Genomic DNA, 19,232 nt, shown 5'->3' with positions numbered 1-19,232 from the left:
CAGAAGCTCTGCCTCAAGGCCACCCCTGGGAATTGGAGAGGTCTGTCCACTAGGGTGGGGGGGCATTACCAGTATAGCAATGTAGTTTGCACCACAAAGGTAGACCATTAATACATGGGATGAGGCCACTGGTTGGTAGGGGTTAGATTTATAAGGCAAGCATTTGCAATTTTTAGTCAGATTCAGTTAGACAGGAGGAGAGGCATTCAGGTGTTATTGATGAACAGGTAGAACAGGGATGGAACATCTTAGAGGCTTGTGCCCTCAGTGGTAAAATACACCATGACCTGGCTCTGACAGAGGTTAACCTTCATGAAGTCTGACATTGAATAGTTTCTATAAATAAAGTTTACAATAGAATTGACTGGATTTCAGAACACAGATATCAATAGATAAGCCAATATATGAACATCTTGGAGATAGAGTTACCCCTGTACAGTGGTTAGCTTTGATGATCGGAGATTTGCGTTTCCAGATATTTCTCCACAACCTGCAAAGGAACGACAAGAATTGTCGGCTTGTAGATTGCATTAGCCAAGCACCTGAAGACATACCTGGTGATTCTGATGCACTCCAGGTTAAGTGACGATTGTGATGAAACACCTAATCTTCCAGTGACGCAGAGTCAGATCAGGTACAACATCTGTTGTACATTAAACATGATCCCAAAACACTTAGCGACTTCTCAATTGCAAACCCAAGGATTGAAAAATTTGAGCGATAAAGTATGAAGTGGTATAACTGGGTACCCCTGAGGAAGCAGGGAGAAATGCACGTTGGCTCCTGGATATACCCAGGGTAAGCCGAATGGTATCCGAATATACCATACAGATTAGTTTCAAGGTGGGAATTACTATGATGAGATTGGCAGTCCAATGTTTAGGATAAACCTGTGCCACATGCAGCACAGGGATACAATTGTCCCATTAGTTCACTTTTTAGGCATTTTAAAACAAATATGGTCATTGTTACCAGCTACTATGCTAATGTTTATGTGCAGTGTAATATTTAACCAGTTTTCTGCTACCTCTGGTAATCTTATATTCAATCTAGTGTTAGATTGACACTTAATAAAAACCTTTATTGCTACCCAGCTCATGTTCTTAAGGTACTGTTGCTCTTCAGAAGTCATTAAATAAAAAAGTGATTTTGTATTTGCACTAAATATTCCTAGTCAGAGTCCCTAATTTTTGGCAGTTCTTGCTTCTTTCATAAATTACTTGAAATTTTAAGAAAAATTTCTGTTTACTCAAGTCATTTTTTTAAATCTTGAAATTTTGCCCTATATACAAGTTATACAGGAAAGAATGTTTAACATTCTTGTAAACGCCAATTTTTATCGTTTATTTTGAATGTTTTGTCAGTCCTTAAAATGGAGTAAGACTATTTTTCTCAGCAGAAATCTGGGAGACCAATGCTTCCAGGAGGTCTTCATGCTGCTCTCCATCCATTTAAACATTTGCCCTGCCCCTCAGACCTTTGTAGGGTCTGCTGGAAAAATGCTCAGATTCCTATTGACTACATTATAGCCGTTAACAAATTCGAATGCTCATTTCGATTAAGTTTGAGTAACGAGCATTTTAGTGCACTCATACTCCTTGATGCACTAGCACTATAGATTTGTTCATCCTAGTCCTTGCGATCAGATTGTGGGGTCCCCAGTGTCTAAATCTAGCCCTTTATGAGATAGTGTACATTGAGGATCCATATTGCCCTCCCCTGCTACATATATGAACTTAATACAGATACCACTGATGCATGTCAGATCTTAGAAAAGGAAGTATCCTAAAATGGACATGGAATATAACAGGGAAAACTCCACTACATATAAATCCTACAAAAAAAGAGCTACGGAGTATAAATCACCCTCCAGAGTAGTAATATAAAAAAGAAAACAACTTTATTAAAGATATACAGAAGTAACCACGGGGAAGCTCACGCGAAACGCGCGTCGGGGCCACCGGACACACACTGGCACCATTCTACTTGTGGGTAAGATTGACAGAACTATCTGATACCGGTATAATTATGGCTGACTTCTGATTGAATATGTACGATGGTATTGGATACTTGGTTACTCTTGTGGAGTACTATGCACTTTAGAGTCACAATCATGAGTTTTTGACTGAGTAACATGTCCCCAATAGACATCAGTTTCTGTCTCTTGAGCCCTAGGTGCTACCTTCAGTGTGTTTGGTCCGCCATACATGTGCTAAAACGTGTACCTTGTCTGTTTATATTTGTGGTTACTTCTGTATATCTTTAATAAAGTTGTTTTCTTTTTTATATTACTACTCTGGAGGGTGATTTATACTCCGTAGCTCTTTTTTTGTAGGATTTATATATGAACTTTTAGCAGTTGATAGCCAAGTCTGCTCTAGAATTTATACATCTTGTGTTTTATCCCTGGTTTGTGAATTTAATAAACTTTGATATTTGTGTGGGCTATTGACTTGTGTAGGAATTATCCTATCCCAATATATAGTAGGTAAAATATTAGCAAATACCCTCAATGAGAATTGTATAGTTTGATTGTCCGTGTCTTTCCCTCATGTGAAGGACCTTGGTTCATGGTCACAGCCGCCGATTGTGGCAGTTCGCTAGTTGCTAGTGGTCATAACTAGTGATGAGTGAACGTGCTCGCCACTACTCGGTACTCGCCCGAGTATCACTGTTCGGTTTACTCGGCGAGCACCAAGTATTTCCGGGATTATTCGGCAGGAGCTCGGGTCTCCTCCCTGCAATTCTGGCCTGCTTTAGAGCACCAATGACAATGCAGGGATTGTCTGCCATGCACTGTAATGCCGCAGCCATCTTTGATGTGGTATTACAGTGATTGGCTGGCCGCATAGGGTCATCAGATCTATAAGACCTGACGCCGCCCTGCTCACCGCATTCTGCTCCAGACTCGGCTAGTGTAGGGAGAGCTGCTGCTGAGATAGGGTCAGAATCATCCTTTTAATAGTTAGTGTAGGTCTGCAACTGTTCAGTCCACAACTCCTGAGAAACCAACAGTCCTTGTTAGGGCTAATTCGAGGGTCCAGAGATTTTTGCGCTAGGTAGGCAGGGGAGTCTATACGCACATATCCAAATCAGTGCAAGGACTGCAGGCACAATGAGTACATAGCTCTCAGCATACCTCCAAAAGCTTCTGCTGATTTAATATATACCTAGCTGCAGTTATCTGTGGCCATTTTTTTACCTTATACCTGCTACTTTTATTCTAAAGCAATCCATAGCCCCCGTATTTCTACATTTATTTGCTTGGTCACGCTGCAGACAACAGCCAGGTCATTGTAATAGAAGAGTGCAACTCTAAGATTTTTTTTTTTTGTCCCAGGAAACAGATGTGGGTGCGGCAAAAAAAAAAAATATTTTTTGGTACGGTCTAATATTTTGTAGTGTCAACATTTTTGGACACCATTTTGCTGCCCAAAAACCTGTAGCTGACCTAAAAATATTTAGAAACAGTTCTTAGATTTATCACTACGAGTTGTACGCCACACATCGTATATCATTGTGCAAAATATCTTACAATTTTAGTACTCGTGTGTGTCAGCCAAGTTGACAATTTTGTTGTGCCCCCCCCCCCAAAAAAAAAAAAAAAAAAAAAAATCAAGGCCACAATTAGATCAGACTTATGAGGCCTGGTGTATGTGGTTGAAAGTCATAGTTACTCACCGTTAACGGTGTTTCTCGGAGCCCATGACAGCACTACGGAGAGAGGGGATCCGCCCTTCAGGGACAGGAAACCTACAGATAAAAGGGCGGTACCTCTCCCTCGCATCAGTTGGTTTACAGAGCATCAGAGGACCTCCAGGTTAGTTACAACAGAGAGAACATTATATTATAACATTTCTTAAAAGAGGAACCCCGTGTCTAAACTTATAGTATATACATCATATAAATTATATAAATTATATTTTAGAAAAGTGCTCACCGCACTCGTGATGGGAGGGAATAAGCAGGTGCTGTCATGGGCTCCGAGAAACACCGTTAACGGTGAGTAACTATGACTTTCTCGGTCTCCCATGACAGCACTACGGAGAGAATTGCAGAGATTAAGCTTAGGGAGGGACCACCGCCTCAAGGACCCTTCGTCCGAAGGTTAAGTCAGATACAGAGGCTAGATTTAGTCTATAGTGCCTAAAAAAGGTTGATGGTGATGACCAGGTGGCCGCCTTACAGATTTGCTCTATTGATACCTCTGACCTCTCAGCCCATGAGGTAGCTACTGCTCTTGTGGAATGCGCTTTTATACCATCCGGGATTGTATTCCCCGAAGATGAATATGCCAAGGCTATTGCCTCCTTAATCCATCTGGCTAAGGTCCCCTTGGACGCCCGGAATCCTTTTCTGGGACCCTGAAAACAGATAAACAAAGAGCCTTCCTTCCTATACTCCCTGGTGGAATCTAGGTATTGGACTAGGCATCTTCTAACATCTAGATTATGGAAGTTTAGCTCTTTCTCGTTTTTCGGGTCTGGACAAAAGGATGGTAGGGATACCTCCTGTGACCTGTGAAATTTTGATGTCATCTTTGGCAAGTAGGCTGGGTCGGGTCTAAGAATGACTCTATCATCCAAGATTTTAGTGAAAGGTGGATTAGAGGAGAGGGCTTGGATGTCACTTATACGGCGCGCAGATGTTAGAGCTACTAAGAGAATAGTTTTAAGTGATAATATTTTCATGGAAATCGTTTGTATGGGTTCAAATGGAGGGCCCGTTAATGCTGAAAGGACTAAATTTAGGTCCCATGAGGGTGTTTTTTGAATAACTAAGGGTTTTGATCTTGTAACCGCCTTAATAAATCTTATTACCCATGGGTTAGCAGCAATGTTTTGGTTATATAAGGCTCCTAAAGCTGCTATTTGTACCTTAAGGGTACTGACTGCCAGCCCCTGCTCCAGACCTTTTTGTAGGAACTCCAGAATTTTAGGAATTGAAGGCCTGTCCTGGATCTTTACCTTGGAGACAGATAGGAATTTCCTCCATGTTTTCCCATAAATTTTAGTGGTGATGGGCTTTCTACTTTTTAAGAGTGTAGCCACTAAGTTATCTGAGAAACCTCTTTCTCTTAATAGTCCCCGTTCAAAAACCAGGCTGTCAAATGGAGGTTCGACTCCTGTGGGTGGAAGATTGGACCTTGATGTAGAAGGTCTGGCATATCCGGTAGAACCCACGGGTCTGATATCGATAGTATCCTTAGCCAGGAAAACCATGCTCTTTTTGGCCAGAATGGGGCAATCAGGATCATTTTTGTTTTGTCCTCTCTGACTTTCCGAATGACTGCTGGAATCAGAATGGTTGGCGGAAAGGCGTATGTCAGTTTGTGTGTCCATGGAATCAGAAAAGCATCCAGAGCCTGGGGATTCCCTTCTGGGCTTAGAGAACAAAATTTGCCTACTTTTTTGTTTTTGCAATTGGCGAACAGGTCTATTGTTGGTGTCCCCCACATTTTTGTGATCTGATTGTAGATGGATTGGTTTAGGGACCACTCGCCTTGTTTTAACTGAGTCCGGCTCAGGTAATCTGCCCTTTCGTTGTTTGAACCCTGGATGTGTAGTGCCGAGAGGGATAGTAAGTTTTCTTCCGCCAGTTTGATAATTTTGGCTGAAGAACTCATCAGTGAACGAGACCTTGTTCCCCCCTGGTGGTTTATATAGGCTACAGTCACTTTGTTGTCCGAAAGAACTCGGACATGGTGTCCCTGAATATCGGCTAGGAAAAAAAGAAGAGCATGATATACCGCCCAAAGTTCTTTTTGGTTTGAGGATGCCAATAGTATTTGATCTGACCAATTTCCCTGGGCTATTTTGTCCCCCAGGTGGGCCCCCCACCCTTTGGGGCTCGCATCGGTTGTTATTATCCGAGAGATGTTTGGTACCCAAGGGACTCCCTTTGACAGGTTTTGGTCTTTTCCCCACCAGAGAAGGGAATGAATAACTGACGAATCTAGGGTGAGCCGGCTTTCCAATTTGTTTTTTAGTAATAATTGCCATTCCAGGATGTGCCACTGAAGCTCTCTTGTATGAAATTGCGCAAAGGGTATCGCTGGTAGGCATGAGGACAGAGAGCCCAGAAGCGACATTGCCCTCCTTAGAGTCATTGAGGGATTGTGTAATGTTCGCGCTATCATGGACAGTATGTTGTCTTTTTTGGGACCCGGAAGTCGGCATTCTTGGACCCGAGAGTCCAATGTCAGTCCTAGGAACTCTTGTACTTGACAGGGTTCCAATTTCGATTTTTTTACGTTTATAAGCCATCCCAAGTCCGTCAGGATGGTCATCACTTGGTCTCTCTTTTCTCTGCAACTTTGTGCTGAGTTGCTTGCGATAAGAAAGTCGTCCAGGTAAGGGACTATTAGTATATCTTGTTCCCTCACGTGGGCCATCATTTCCGCTATTATTTTTGTAAATATACGTGGGGCTATTGAAATCCTGAATGGAAGAGCTTTGTATTGAAAAAACCTTATTTGGCCCTTTATGGAGACTGCCATCCTGAGGAATTTTTGGGATTGATTGTGGATGGGCACATGATAGTATGCGTCGGTTAGATCTATTACGACCATGTAGCAGTTCGGGAAGAGAATCTTTATAGTGGACCTTATCGTCTCCATTTTGAATTTGTAATTTATGACGTATCTGTTTAGGTTTTTTAGATTTATAATTGTCCGAAAGGACCCGTCGGGCTTTGGTACTAAAAATAGAGGGGAGAAAAACCCCTCCCCTACCTCCTGAGGAGATATTTCCCGAATCACCGATTTTTGTAGTAGGGTCATGATTTCCTCCTCTAATGCAGTCTGTTCTGCAGCCGAAGATCTTGTTTTTGTTATCACATAGTTCCGGGGAGGGAAAGACACAAAATCTATTTTTAGGCCATACCGTATGAGATTTAGGATCCAGATGTTGTTGGAAATTTTTTCCCAGGCGGGAAGGAACGATGTTAGTCTTCCTCCCACCGGAGGATAAATGTAATTTGGAGAACTTTTTGTCACGGGAGGTGTTGCCAAAGAGGTAACCCCTATCCCTTCTCCTTCCTTCTTCCCACTTATTCTGCTCTCTGGGGGGTCTACGACGAAAAAATCTGCGGCTCCGAAAAGACTGTTTAAAAGGAGTTGGACCCAGATTTGGAAACCCCTTCTTCTTATCCCCCGCCTTTTGGAGGATGTCATCCAGGGTTTCTCCGAATAAAAAATTGCCCTCACATGGGATAGAACATAACTTTAATTTTGTCTGTAGATCTCCCGGCCAGCTCTTTAGCCACAAGGTTCTTCTGGCAGCGTTGGAAAGAGCAGCGGCCTTAGATGTTAGGCGTACAGAGTCCGCCGAGGAGTCTGCCAAGAACGCTGCTGCTGCTCTCATTGCAGGGAACGAATCCAGCAATTGTTTTCTGGGTAACCCATCTTTGATCTGACTTTCCAGCTGGTCGATCCACACCATAAGGGATCTTGAGGTGCAAGTAGCTGCAACAGCAGGTCTCAGGCTACCCCCAGCTGATTCCCACGCTCCCTTGAGGAAAGTATCCGCTTTTTTATCTAGTGGGTCTTTGAGGGTACCCATGTCCTCGAATGGCAGCGCGAATTTTTCGAGGCTTTGGCCACTGCAACATCTAGTTTTGGTGCCTTATCCCAGAAAGAGGAAGCCTCATCCTCGAAGGGATATTTTCTTTTAAGGGAGGGTACCGAGGAATTTCTTCTGTCCGGTTTCTCCCACTCTTTTTTAATTAATGTCTGGACATTAGGATTTAGGGGAAAGGTTCTTCTCTTTTTTTGTCCCAGACCTCCAAACATCACATCTTGGGCCGTTTTGTCGGGTTTGGGATCTTCCACCCCCATAGTAGCCCTAACTGCTCTCACTAAGGAATCCACTTCTTCTAGTGGGAAGCAATGTCGGCCCGACTCTTCCTTAGATGAGGAAAGGGGGGACTTTGAATCGTCCGAATCAGCATTTTCGGATGACGATCGGGCCGAGTGGGAATGTACTGATTCCTTCACCTTCTTCACCTCTTTTTTGGAGGATAGAAGGGCATTCTGAACCTCAGATCTGATTACGTTTTTAAGTTCAGAAGCGAAGTCGGGGGTCTCCTCACATAGTAAGCGTTGAATGCATGACTTGCAAAGCTTTTTCTCCCAGGTTACTGGTAAAGCTTTGTTACAGGTGGGGCAGACCCTATTTTTCCTTTTCTCCGTGCTCTTCTTACCCTAATAAGGGAGAAGAGGGAGCCCCATTATAAATATGTACATTCACGAAGATCACTCACCACCTGGACGTGGAGGCAGGTACCGGTTCTGGAGGGGGACTCGGGCCTGTTAAGGAAGGTGCTTGAGACGGAGTATCAGTCTTCGCAGCGGATCTGCTGCGCCGTGTGGAACGGCTGCTAGATCCACTCCTGGTGCTCTTTTGGCGCTGCTGCCCTGGCTGCAGCTCCTGTGGATCGCTGTCCTCCATGGTTACAGGGAGAAAGTGCGACCCTCATGTGCGCACAATCTCCCTTTTTGAAACCGGCGCCAATCCCCCGGCGTCTGCCGCACTTCCGGTTCCTGCTCCCAGGGAGAAGATTTTACTGCGCATGCGCGCGCGATGACCCGGAAGTCCTTGCCGCATTTCCGGTGCGGCGGCCATCTTTGTACACCCGGAGCGTGCAGCAGTCGGCGCAGGAGCTCCGGGTGATCAGCGCCCCTTCTTCCTATGGAGTCTGGCGGCGTTCTCCCCTCGCTCACCCTGAAGGACCCCTCGGTCCCAGCGGTGGCGGCTTCGGGAGCCGGACAAGCCGTGGCAGGAGCCTCCTCGCTGCCAGAACTCGACCGCCCGGTCCCGGTCTCGGTCCATCGGTCTTCATGTCAGGTACCGTCCGATAGAGAGGTTCCCTGTCAGGGACAGGAAACCAACTGATGCGAGGGAGAGGTACCGCCCTTTTATCTGTAGGTTTCCTGTCCCTGAAGGGCGGATCCCCTCTCTCCGTAGTGCTGTCATGGGAGACCGAGAAAAATCATTGCTTTGCAGATACAAGTTGCATAGTTCTGTCTGCTAGCCTTGTTCTACTTATTTTTTTTATTTTTTTCAAAATTTCACAAAAACCATTAAAAAAGTTATGCAGTCTGTTATGTCAGGCTGAGATCTGGTGCATCTGTGGTGGAAAACTCAGCTTTGCAGGCATACTGATCAAAAGTTCAATTTTTCTCCAAATACATACATTTGTCTTGAAGTAGTTCAGTAGTCCATTTAAAATGGGAAAGGCAAGGGGCGGGGAAGTGTATGTGATACTGATGGTGCATACAGAGGACAAGGCCGTGGCCAATCTGAAAATGGGCCACAGCAATGACCCACATCTTCACGCTTGACCTTCCTGTCCCAGTGTCTAGGGGGACTGCAGCACACCACTATTGAAGCCAGAGCAGTGTGAAATGGTTGTTGGTTGGATGGCGGATAATGCTTCCAGTCACTTAGCCACCACCACATCTCCCACACGGTCAAGTCTGAGTAGCCGTTAGTGTGGACCGGATATTCCACACCCTGATCCTCCTTCCTCCCACCAAGAAGAGTGCCCTGCGGCAACTGATTTCACGCTCGGACACTCCAAAGAGCTGTTTTTTCCCCCTTTCAAGATTCCAGACTCTTGGCCAGTCAACTTCAAGTGGGGCCAGATGAGATTGCATGTAGCGATGACCAAAGCTTTGAATAGCCATGGTCACATGAAGGTGACGGTGGGAAAGTGTCCCAAGAGATGGATGATGGTGAGACAATTGCCAGTAAGTCAGGAGGAAGAGCAGGGTGGGGATGTGGAAGACGAGGTGGTGGATGACAGTGACTGACCCAACCTGGCAGGAGGACATGCATAGCGAGGACAGCAGCACACATGGGGAAGGAGGCATATCACCCCAACAGGCAGGAAGCAGTGTGGTGGCCACAGATGGAATGGCAACTTCCCTCACGTTGGTGTTATGGGGAATGGATGCACGCCTTCTCACTGTTAGATCTTCCAGAGTCTGTTTTTTTTAAAGACTCTCCTGATAACCCCAAACAGGCCATTTGCAGCACCCGCCATGCCCGCATCTGCAGGGTTAGCAAAACTATCATCCTGACAACCACCAGCATGATGAGGCACATGGCAGCAAAGCACCTGACTGTGGGCTGAATCCCAGGCTCCTGGAATACTGGAAGAAGCAGTGGTGTCAACTGCAGACAGTGTTTTGCATAGAAGCCAATCCCAAGTCTACCATGCATGTGATGATGCCTCTGGCCCTGCACCTGTTGCCCACAGTCAAGTAGCACGATCATCAAGCCTGTCCACGTCCTTGTCCAAGCACAGCCTTCAGTTGTCTATACTCCAGTCATTGGAACAGAAGTGGAAATACCCAGCCAACGCCCCACAGGCAACAGTACTAAATTCTAACAATTCTCGTCTGCTTGCACTTGAAATGTTGCCTTTTAGGCTCATTGAGACAGAAGCTTTCTGCAGCCTTATGGCGGTGGCCGTCCCAAGGTACTCTGTCCCCAGTTGCCACTTTCTCCCATTGTGCCGTCCCGGTATTACACCAGCATGTGTCCCACAACATTACCCATGCCCTCAACAATGCTGTTACTGGGAAAGTCCACCTAACTACAGACATGTGGACAAGTGCTTGAGAGCAGGGACAGTACATCTCAATGACAGCACACTGGGTTAACCTAGTGGAAGCCGGGACCCAGTCAGACCTTGGGATGGAACACATCCATGGATGTCAGACATATGTACCATCCTACAAAACTTTGAGGACTGAACCAAGATGATGCCATAATTAGCATCACCATCCCACTTCTCTGCATTCTGAAAACCTCTCTGCCTGCAATGCATAATCGTTAATTGTGAGCAGAGAACAAGAAAATGGAGCAAGGAAACAGAGGGGGACTCCATTCAGCCCAGCCTCATGTCTTCCCAACATGGATTGGTAGACAATGAGGAGGTGGAGGAGGAACAAAAAGGAACTACTTTCATGAGCTATAGATGGTACTACAACTGTCATACCGTCTGTTCAGCAGGTATGCCCTGAGGACAGGGAGGAGTATGAGGAGGAGAAGGAGGACAGCATGGTCAGTCATCCTGTTGGTGAGGACACGGAAGTCTTGCCTGTTAGGCTGGCGTCACACTAGGCGTAAGACAATACGGTCCGTTTTTTACGGCCGTAATACGCGCGTAATATGCCAAAATGTCCCGGAAATCTAGTTCAGTAGTTAATGCGTTGCCTAGGTGTGGTCGCGTATTTTGTGCATGTACTGTTGCGTGTGTAATCCGTATGTGATCCGTATGGAGTTTTTTTTTTACGCAACATGACAAAATGGACATTTAACGGTTTTCTGGCCTGCAAATCATTTAAATCATCATTAACACTATTTAAGCCCTCTACAACAGGTGGAACCCTCCCATCTGCCCATTTATTTGTGGAGCTTATTTTGGCTGTGTTGGTTTTACCTTCCAAACATGTCTGACCATGTGTCTTTAAGCACAACTCAGCGGGTGTTGTTTCACTGGCTGTTGTCGCGTCGTTTTGGTCAGCCATATCCGGTGAATGTTGATCCGCGAAGGAGGAGACGAAGATTTGGGTGCATCCTCTATTGACCCAACGCCTGAGTAAAGGACATTTTCAGAGGCTCTATACAGCTTTGAGGTCACATCCTGACAAGTTCTATCTGTATAGTCGCATGACCATCAGGACCTTTGATATGTTGTTGGAGATCATACGTCCAGGTATCACGTATCAGATTCAGGACACAAGGATGCGAAAAGCCATATCTGCTGAGGAGCGTCTTCTCCTAACCTTACGGTATGTATTCTACATTCTCACATAGTATGTTGATTTTTTTTTTTATGTGTTGTGTTCTAGCATGTTTTTGAAAGTATAGGTGGACATTATGGCACAAGCACATCAACAAAACTGTGCTTAATGTTCTAGTAAAGTAACCAAGGGAAATGGAAAATTTTAGATTGTAAATAATGTCAATGTAAATATACTATGCACTTGTGCTTCATGTTTTCTTTGTCCTCATTTTCAAAAACTAATATTATCTTTGTCTTTCAGCTTCCTGTCCACAGGCTTGTCCTATGCGGGACTACACCTTGAGTTTGTGATTGGGCGGTCGACAATTTCTTGCATTGTTCGTTCAACCCGTTTTCAAATATGGGAGAAACTTCAGGAACTTGTTATGCCTGAGCCCAAACAGGATGATTGGCTCAAAATAGCCAGTGGATTCCAGAACATTTGTGACTTCCCGAACTGCATTGGAGCTGTGGATGGGAAACATATCAGGGTGCGTAAGCCGCCAAACTCTGGTTCCCAATTCTATAATTATAAGCAGTTTTTCTCTGTAGTTCTGTTAGCGGTTGCTGACAGTAACTACAGGTTTGTAATTGTAGACATTGGGGCCTATGGGCGAACTGGAGACTCTAGGGTCTTCAATTCGTCCATAATGGGTCGTCGGCTACGTGACAACCAGTTAAACATCCCACCACCACAACTCCCAGGCTCCAATGCGGAAGCAGTGCCTTTTGTTTTGGTTGGAGATGAGGCTTTCCAACTGACGAGGCACGTCATGAGGCCTTATCCCAGGCGCAACCTGGACCACCGGCGGAGGGTCTTTAATATGAGACTTTCCAGGGCGCAGAGACTGGTGGAGTGCGCCTTTGGGATTCTTGTTGCCAAATGGCGTGTTCTTCAGTCTGCCATTCAGCTCAGTGAGGCTACAATCAATGAAGTAATCAAAGCCTGTGTTATTTTGCACAATTTTACCCACATACATGATTGTTCCTCAGCTAATATTGGTGATCACCTGATGAACAATGTGATTAGGCCTACCCCATATGTCCCTCCTCCACGGCGTCCCCTTTCTGGGCTAAAAGTTCGGGATGTATTCACCAATTATTTTTTGACTCCTCAAGGTGCGACTCCCTGGCAAGAATATGCAATTTTGCATGTGTAATTTTGATTAATTATAAATGTTTTTTTTTTTTTTTTAAGTAAAAAAAATCTGTCTGTTGTATTTAATTAATTTACATATGGTTATGAGCATAGCATGTGTGATGTAATAATGATTGTTCGACATCCATAGTTTTGTTTTTTAAAGAGTAGTTTTTAATTTTATTTTATTTTTTTTAGGTTATTTTTTTTCTAATAAACTTTTTTTTTATAACCTCTTTTATAGCCAAATTTTGAAGTGGCAATATAAGCTAAAAACAAGACCAGCATAATAAAGTGCTAGGTCAGCACAAACAAGATTTTTAAAAGAACCTAACCAAAAAAATAAGCAAAATTTACAAACATTTAAAAAAAAAAAAAAAAAAAAAAAATCACAAATCTTGATAGGTAGGTGGTGATGTGGGTAGGTCAGGGTCCTCATCAGGTGGCCTTTGTATGCCCAATTGTCCTTCACCCTGTGAGGATGTGGTATTGGCTGGAGGAACATTAGGCCTGGTATGATGGGCAGTTGGCAAATTTGCAAATAGATTTTGAGGAAACCCCTGATGTTCACGAACATATGGCCTGGAATCATACCCCAAACAAAAATGGCCATGTTGTCCAAACCCAGGTTGGAACCAGCCTCCAGCACTGGGTCTGGACAAGTGGCCATATTGGGATGGTTGATGATATCCGGCTATATGGTACTGAGGTTGCCATGGTGGGTTGTGTGTGGGTTGTGGTTGAGGTGTCGGCTCACGTGGAGGGGGTGCTTCAGATCCCTGTTGAGCATGCACCTGTTGCAATCTTTGAGGCCGCAGGATATTTTGTGGCGACATCTGCCACTGTTCAATCATCTCCATAAGCTGGTATGGGTTATTTGGGGGGGTGCATGCATCAATAAGGATCTGAATGCACCCTCTCACACGAAGCCTCAACTCACGCTCTATGGGCCTTAAATACCGTGCCAGGCTCCTTGTAAAGCCCTCCTCACCATCATCCTCACGAACCCTTGCCAGGTAGTTCAACACCCCAGCATCGACATTTCTCCTACTTTGGAGTAGCTCTCTCCTGCGGCGAGTGCAGCGCCCCAGAGTCCTGGTCGTTGCAGTACTGTGGCTCCGCCACTATGGGGAGCTATGGTACGTCTGATTGCACTAAAGGAGTTTCTCTGATCAGGTAACACCTCACTACACTTCACACTCCGGCCACCAGGGGGGGGTGGTCCTATCTAGTAGGCCACTCCTCACACTCTGGTAAAACTGGGGGTTGGACAGGAAGACAGAGAGAAGTAACTGGGAAGAGCTAGTGAGAGGACCTGTCAGGGATGGGATCCTGGCAGACTCCTAAGAGCAGAACTAACCAGTGAACAACGGGAATACAGAAAAGAGGCATTAGGACCAGAAGGAGTCGTGCTGTTAGACCGAGGCAACATCCTTCTGAGGCGCAAACAGTCGGTGGCCGGAACGCCGAGCAAGTAAGAGACTTTAAGTACTACTGCAAACCACGGCAGGACAGCCAATTATAGGTTGGCTGTCTCACTTAACACCTAAGCAGACAACGGAGGCAGCTGTGGGAGAGGGGCGACTCTAGGGTCCCGGAAGAACTCCAGGCCTACCCCGTCATACGGGTGCGTCCTACCATATCATCTGGGGGACGGAGAGAACGAACATCAGAGACAGACAGAAGCAGTTGTGAGGACTATCCCGGGAGCTCAGCAGGGAAGGACTACAACACCCAGCGCTAGAAGGTAGACACTGATTCCCACCTGTAAAGAGAACTCCTGATGTGCCTTTAGACCGGCCGGTCTCAGACAGCCCTGTTGACAGCGGTCTGGACTGAGGACTCTAAAACCTTCAGTAAAGAGGTAAAGAGACTGCAACCTGGTGTCCTCGTTATTTACTGCACCGCACCATCTACATCCGTCACATCATTCACTGTGCGCCCCTCGGCAGGGTCACGGATCGGGCCTAGCCACTGTGACAACCCCAGAGCAGAGACTCAGAGGCCCGGTACCGGGTACCCCTCGGCCCTGCGGCAGTGGGGGCGCTACAATTTGGCGTCACGAACAGGATCTACTTAAGCCTGAAGAATCAGGTCATGTGTGCTTTGGAACTGTGATTTATTGTGCTTGGACTGTGTATTGCCATTTACCGCCAAAAACTCGCCATTGCCGCGCACGGAGGGAGGAGCCTCAGCTTCGTGGGCGGAACCGGCCAAAAGAAGCGCGGAACGGAAAGCGCGGTAAGGCGCCAATCCCGGAAGAGGAACTCCGACCTCCAGCAGGTTAGTGGGAGGAAGGGACAGCCATGTCCGAGTCAGGAGGAGAGGAGGTGGCAGCCGCGGACGCAGAGGCAGCTCCGGTCCCCGCAGCGGGCGAAGCCGCGGCCCTAATACCACCACCGGTTGCCGCAGAACTGTCATGAATCCCAATGGCTAGGGATAGCAAGGGACAAGCAAAGTAATACAAAATATCAGACGAGCTCTAGGGTGATGGAACCTGGGCTGACCGCTGCCCTACGCCTGACAAACGCAACTAGAGATAGCCAGGGAGCGTGCCTACGTTGGTTCTAGACGCCACGCACCAGCCTAAGAGCTAACTAGTACTGCAGAGAAAATAAAGACCTCACTTGCCTCCAGAGGAATGAACCCCAAAAGGTATAGTTGCCCCCCCACATGTATTGACGGTGAAATGAGAGGAAGGCACACACAGAGATGATATATATAGGTTCAGCAAATTGAGGCCCGCTGTAAACTAGAAAGCAGAACGATACAAAAGGGGTCTGAGCGGTCAGCAAAAAACCCTAATCAAAAAACCATCCTGAGATTACAAGAACCCATGTGCCAACTCATGGCACATGGGGAGAACCTCAGTCCACTAGAGCTACCAGCTAGCATAGAGACATAATAAGCAAGCTGGACAAAAAAACCAACAACTGAAAATCAGCACTTAGCTTATCCTGAAAGATCTGGGAGCAGGTAGGCAGGAACCAAACAGAGCACATCTGAATACATTGATAGCCAGCAAGGGAATGACAGAAAGGCCAGGTAAAATAGGAAACACCCAGCCTCTGATGGACAGGTGGAAACCAAAGGCCGCAACCCACCAAAGTCACCCAGTACCAGCAGTAACCACCAGAGGGAGCCCACAAACAGAATCCACAACACAGAACCCGCTGTTCCCCTCAGCCAGTCGGACGCTGCCGCTACCACAAAAGCCATAATGCCCTTCTCTATGCCGTACCTGCCCGGAGTGGCCTGGCTCCCACGATACTCTGGGGAATCGCATACATTCACTGACTTTAAGGAAGGGCTCTGCAGCCTGCTCGAGTTCTATCCCCTGACAGAGCCGCAGAAGGTTCATATGATAATTGGCCAACTCTTTGGGGCGGCTCTGAGAGAATTGAAATCCTGGCCCGCCGAGGATAAGGGAACTGCACAGCAGATTTTTGCAAAGCTTAAAGCCACCTTCGATACTCGCACTGCTACGGAAATTAAACTGACTTTCTATGGATGCAAACAGAGACCGCAGGATAGCTTACGGGACTATGCCCTTAATCTCCAGGAGGCGATGCGGGCCATTAAGCAGAGTGACCCCGGCAGCATGCAGGATGAGAATAAACTCCTGAAGGAGCGGTTCATTGAGGGGCTCCTGTGCAGTCACCAGCGGGGCCAATTGCACTTCCTGGCCATGCAAAATCCAGACTTGACTTTTGCGCAATTCAAGGATAAAGCTATCCAGGCATTGCAGGAGCGACAGCCCAGCCGCGCAGTACCACCCAGGCGCCCCGCTCTCACATACCACCAGGAGGTTGCATCGGAAACCCCAGTTGCCGCGGAGGCCGACGCCCAGAGCTTCGAGGACGACTCCCCTGCAGGACTCAGTCTTCAGATGCAGGAGCTGACCAAGAGCGTTGCTGCCCTAGCCCAGACAGTGCAGTCCCTACAGGAGGCCCCCAAGGAAAAGATCCAGCTAGCCTCCAGACCAGAAGATGTCCCCTGGACGCGACAGAAGAGGACCCCACCGACCAGAGGCCGGGACAGCGATCGCTTCCATCAGGACGGACGACCCATCTGCCGCCGCTGTCACCAGGTGGGCCACCTTGCAAGGTACTGTCCTTTAAACGAGCAACCCCTGGGGCAAAGGGCCAACCCCCAGGAGTAGGACGGTCAGGCCCGCAGCATTGGAGAACCAAGTATATTGGAGGACGACCAGTTCTCCCTGTAGTGGTTGATGGAATCCCCTTGAACGCTTTGCTGGACACCGGTTCTCAGGTGACGACTATACCTTACGTGCTTTATAAACGGTATTGGGAGGACACTGATATTACTCGTGGTCCTGACGATGATTTCACCATAATAGCCAGTAATGGTCAGCCGTTGCCACAAGTGGGGTATAAGGAGGTCACCATCAAGGTGGGGCGGGTGGAATTGAAAGCCCAAGGGATTGTGATTGTTGATATTGATCGTCGAGAATGTAATCCCATGATGACTCTTGGTACTAATGTTATAGAAAATTGTCTTGCAGAAGTTATTGTTTTGTTGCAACAGGTGGCAGAAACCGCTGGCCACAGTGAGCAACGTGCCCTGCAGAAGGAAATCAGAGCTCTGATGCAGAGACAGCAGGTAGAGCTGACTGGTGGTGAGATTGGTCGTGTCACTGTGAGTGATTCAAACCCCATCGCGATACCCCCCAGGAGTGAGATGTTAATATGGTGTCGGGCAGCCATAGGCCTCAGGGGTAAGGACTACCAGGCCTTGGTAGAACCCGTATATTCAGACAACAGGCCTACTGTTCTGACAGCCCGGGGGGTGGTCGACGTCCGCCAGGGGAGAGTGCCCGTACGTGTCCTCAATTGTGGGGAGGAAGAGGTTCACCTCACCAAGTATACCACGCTCGCCAAACTGTTCACTGTCAATAATAGTGTGATACAGACACCTGAACCCTTGGTCCTGTCAAACGTGGCGGAGAACAAAGGTTCTGCAGAGCACTCGAAAGACTGGTGTCGGGAATTGCATGTGGGCACTGACTCTACCCCATCCCATCAAAAACAGGGGGCCTACAGGGTGGTACACGAGTACGAGCAGGTATTCAGCAAACACCCCTTAGATTTTGGGCAGGTGAAAGGGATCCAACATCACATCCCCACGGGAGATCACCGACACATAGAAGAGAGATATCGCCCTGTACCCCCAGCTCATTACCAGTGTGCCAAGGACATGTTGCGGGAGATGAAGGAGGCTGGGGTGGTGAGAGACAGCTGTAGCCCCTGGGCAGCTCCGTTAGTCCTTGTTAAAAAGAAAGATGGTACAATGAGGATGTGTGTTGATTACAGGCAGTTGAATCGCATTACACATAAGGACGCATACCCACTGCCCAGGATAGAGGAGTCTCTGGCTGCTTTAAAATCTGCTAACTACTTCTCTACCGTAGATCTTACCAGTGGGTACTGGCAGGTTCCTGTAGCGGAGGCGGACAAAGAAAAGACGGCCTTCACGACACCAATGGGTCTCTGCGAGTTCAACTACATGCCCTTTGGATTGTGCAATGCTCCCGGGACGTTCCAGAGGATGATGGAGTGCTGCCTAGGACACGAACTTTGAAACTGTGCTGCTGTATTTGGATGATGTCATTGTCTTCTCTAAGACCTACGAAGACCATCTGAAGCACCTGGCCGAGGTGTTTGAAGCCCTGTCCAACTTCAGCTTAAAGGTGAAACCGTCCAAGTGTCATCTGCTGAAACCTAAAGTGCAGTACCTGGGCCATGTGGTGAGCGCTGAAGGAGTGGCCCCAGACCCCGACAAGGTCACAGTGATCAAGGACTGGCCAAAGCCCAGTGACCTCCACGAAGTCCGGCAGTTCCTCGGGCTGGTAGGCTATTACCGAAGGTTCATTAAGGACTTCACCAAGAAGGCCGCACCCTTGCAAAACCTGTTGGTGGGCCAACCAAAGAAGACCAAGGGGAGGAACACCCCCTTTGATTGGAACAAGGAGCTGGAGGAATCCTTCACCTGTTTGAAGTCGGCACTGACGGGAGAAGAGGTACTGGCTTACCCCGAATACGACCAACCGTTTGTGCTGTACACAGATGCCAGCAATGTGGGATTAGGAGCCGTGCTGTCTCAGGTCCAGAAAGGCAAGGAAAGGGTGATCGCTTACGCCAGCAGGAAACTCCGTCCCACGGAAAGGAACCCTGACAACTACAGTTCCTTTAAGCTGGAATTCCTTGCCATTGTCTGGGCAGTGACAGAGGTTCAAACACTACCTGGCCTCCGCGAAATTCACCATCTTCACGGACAA

The sequence above is a fragment of the Ranitomeya variabilis genome, chromosome 4 (genome assembly GCF_051348905.1).
Source record: "Ranitomeya variabilis isolate aRanVar5 chromosome 4, aRanVar5.hap1, whole genome shotgun sequence".
Taxonomy (NCBI): domain Eukaryota; kingdom Metazoa; phylum Chordata; class Amphibia; order Anura; family Dendrobatidae; genus Ranitomeya; species Ranitomeya variabilis.
Note: the sequence above shows the minus strand (reverse complement) of the source record.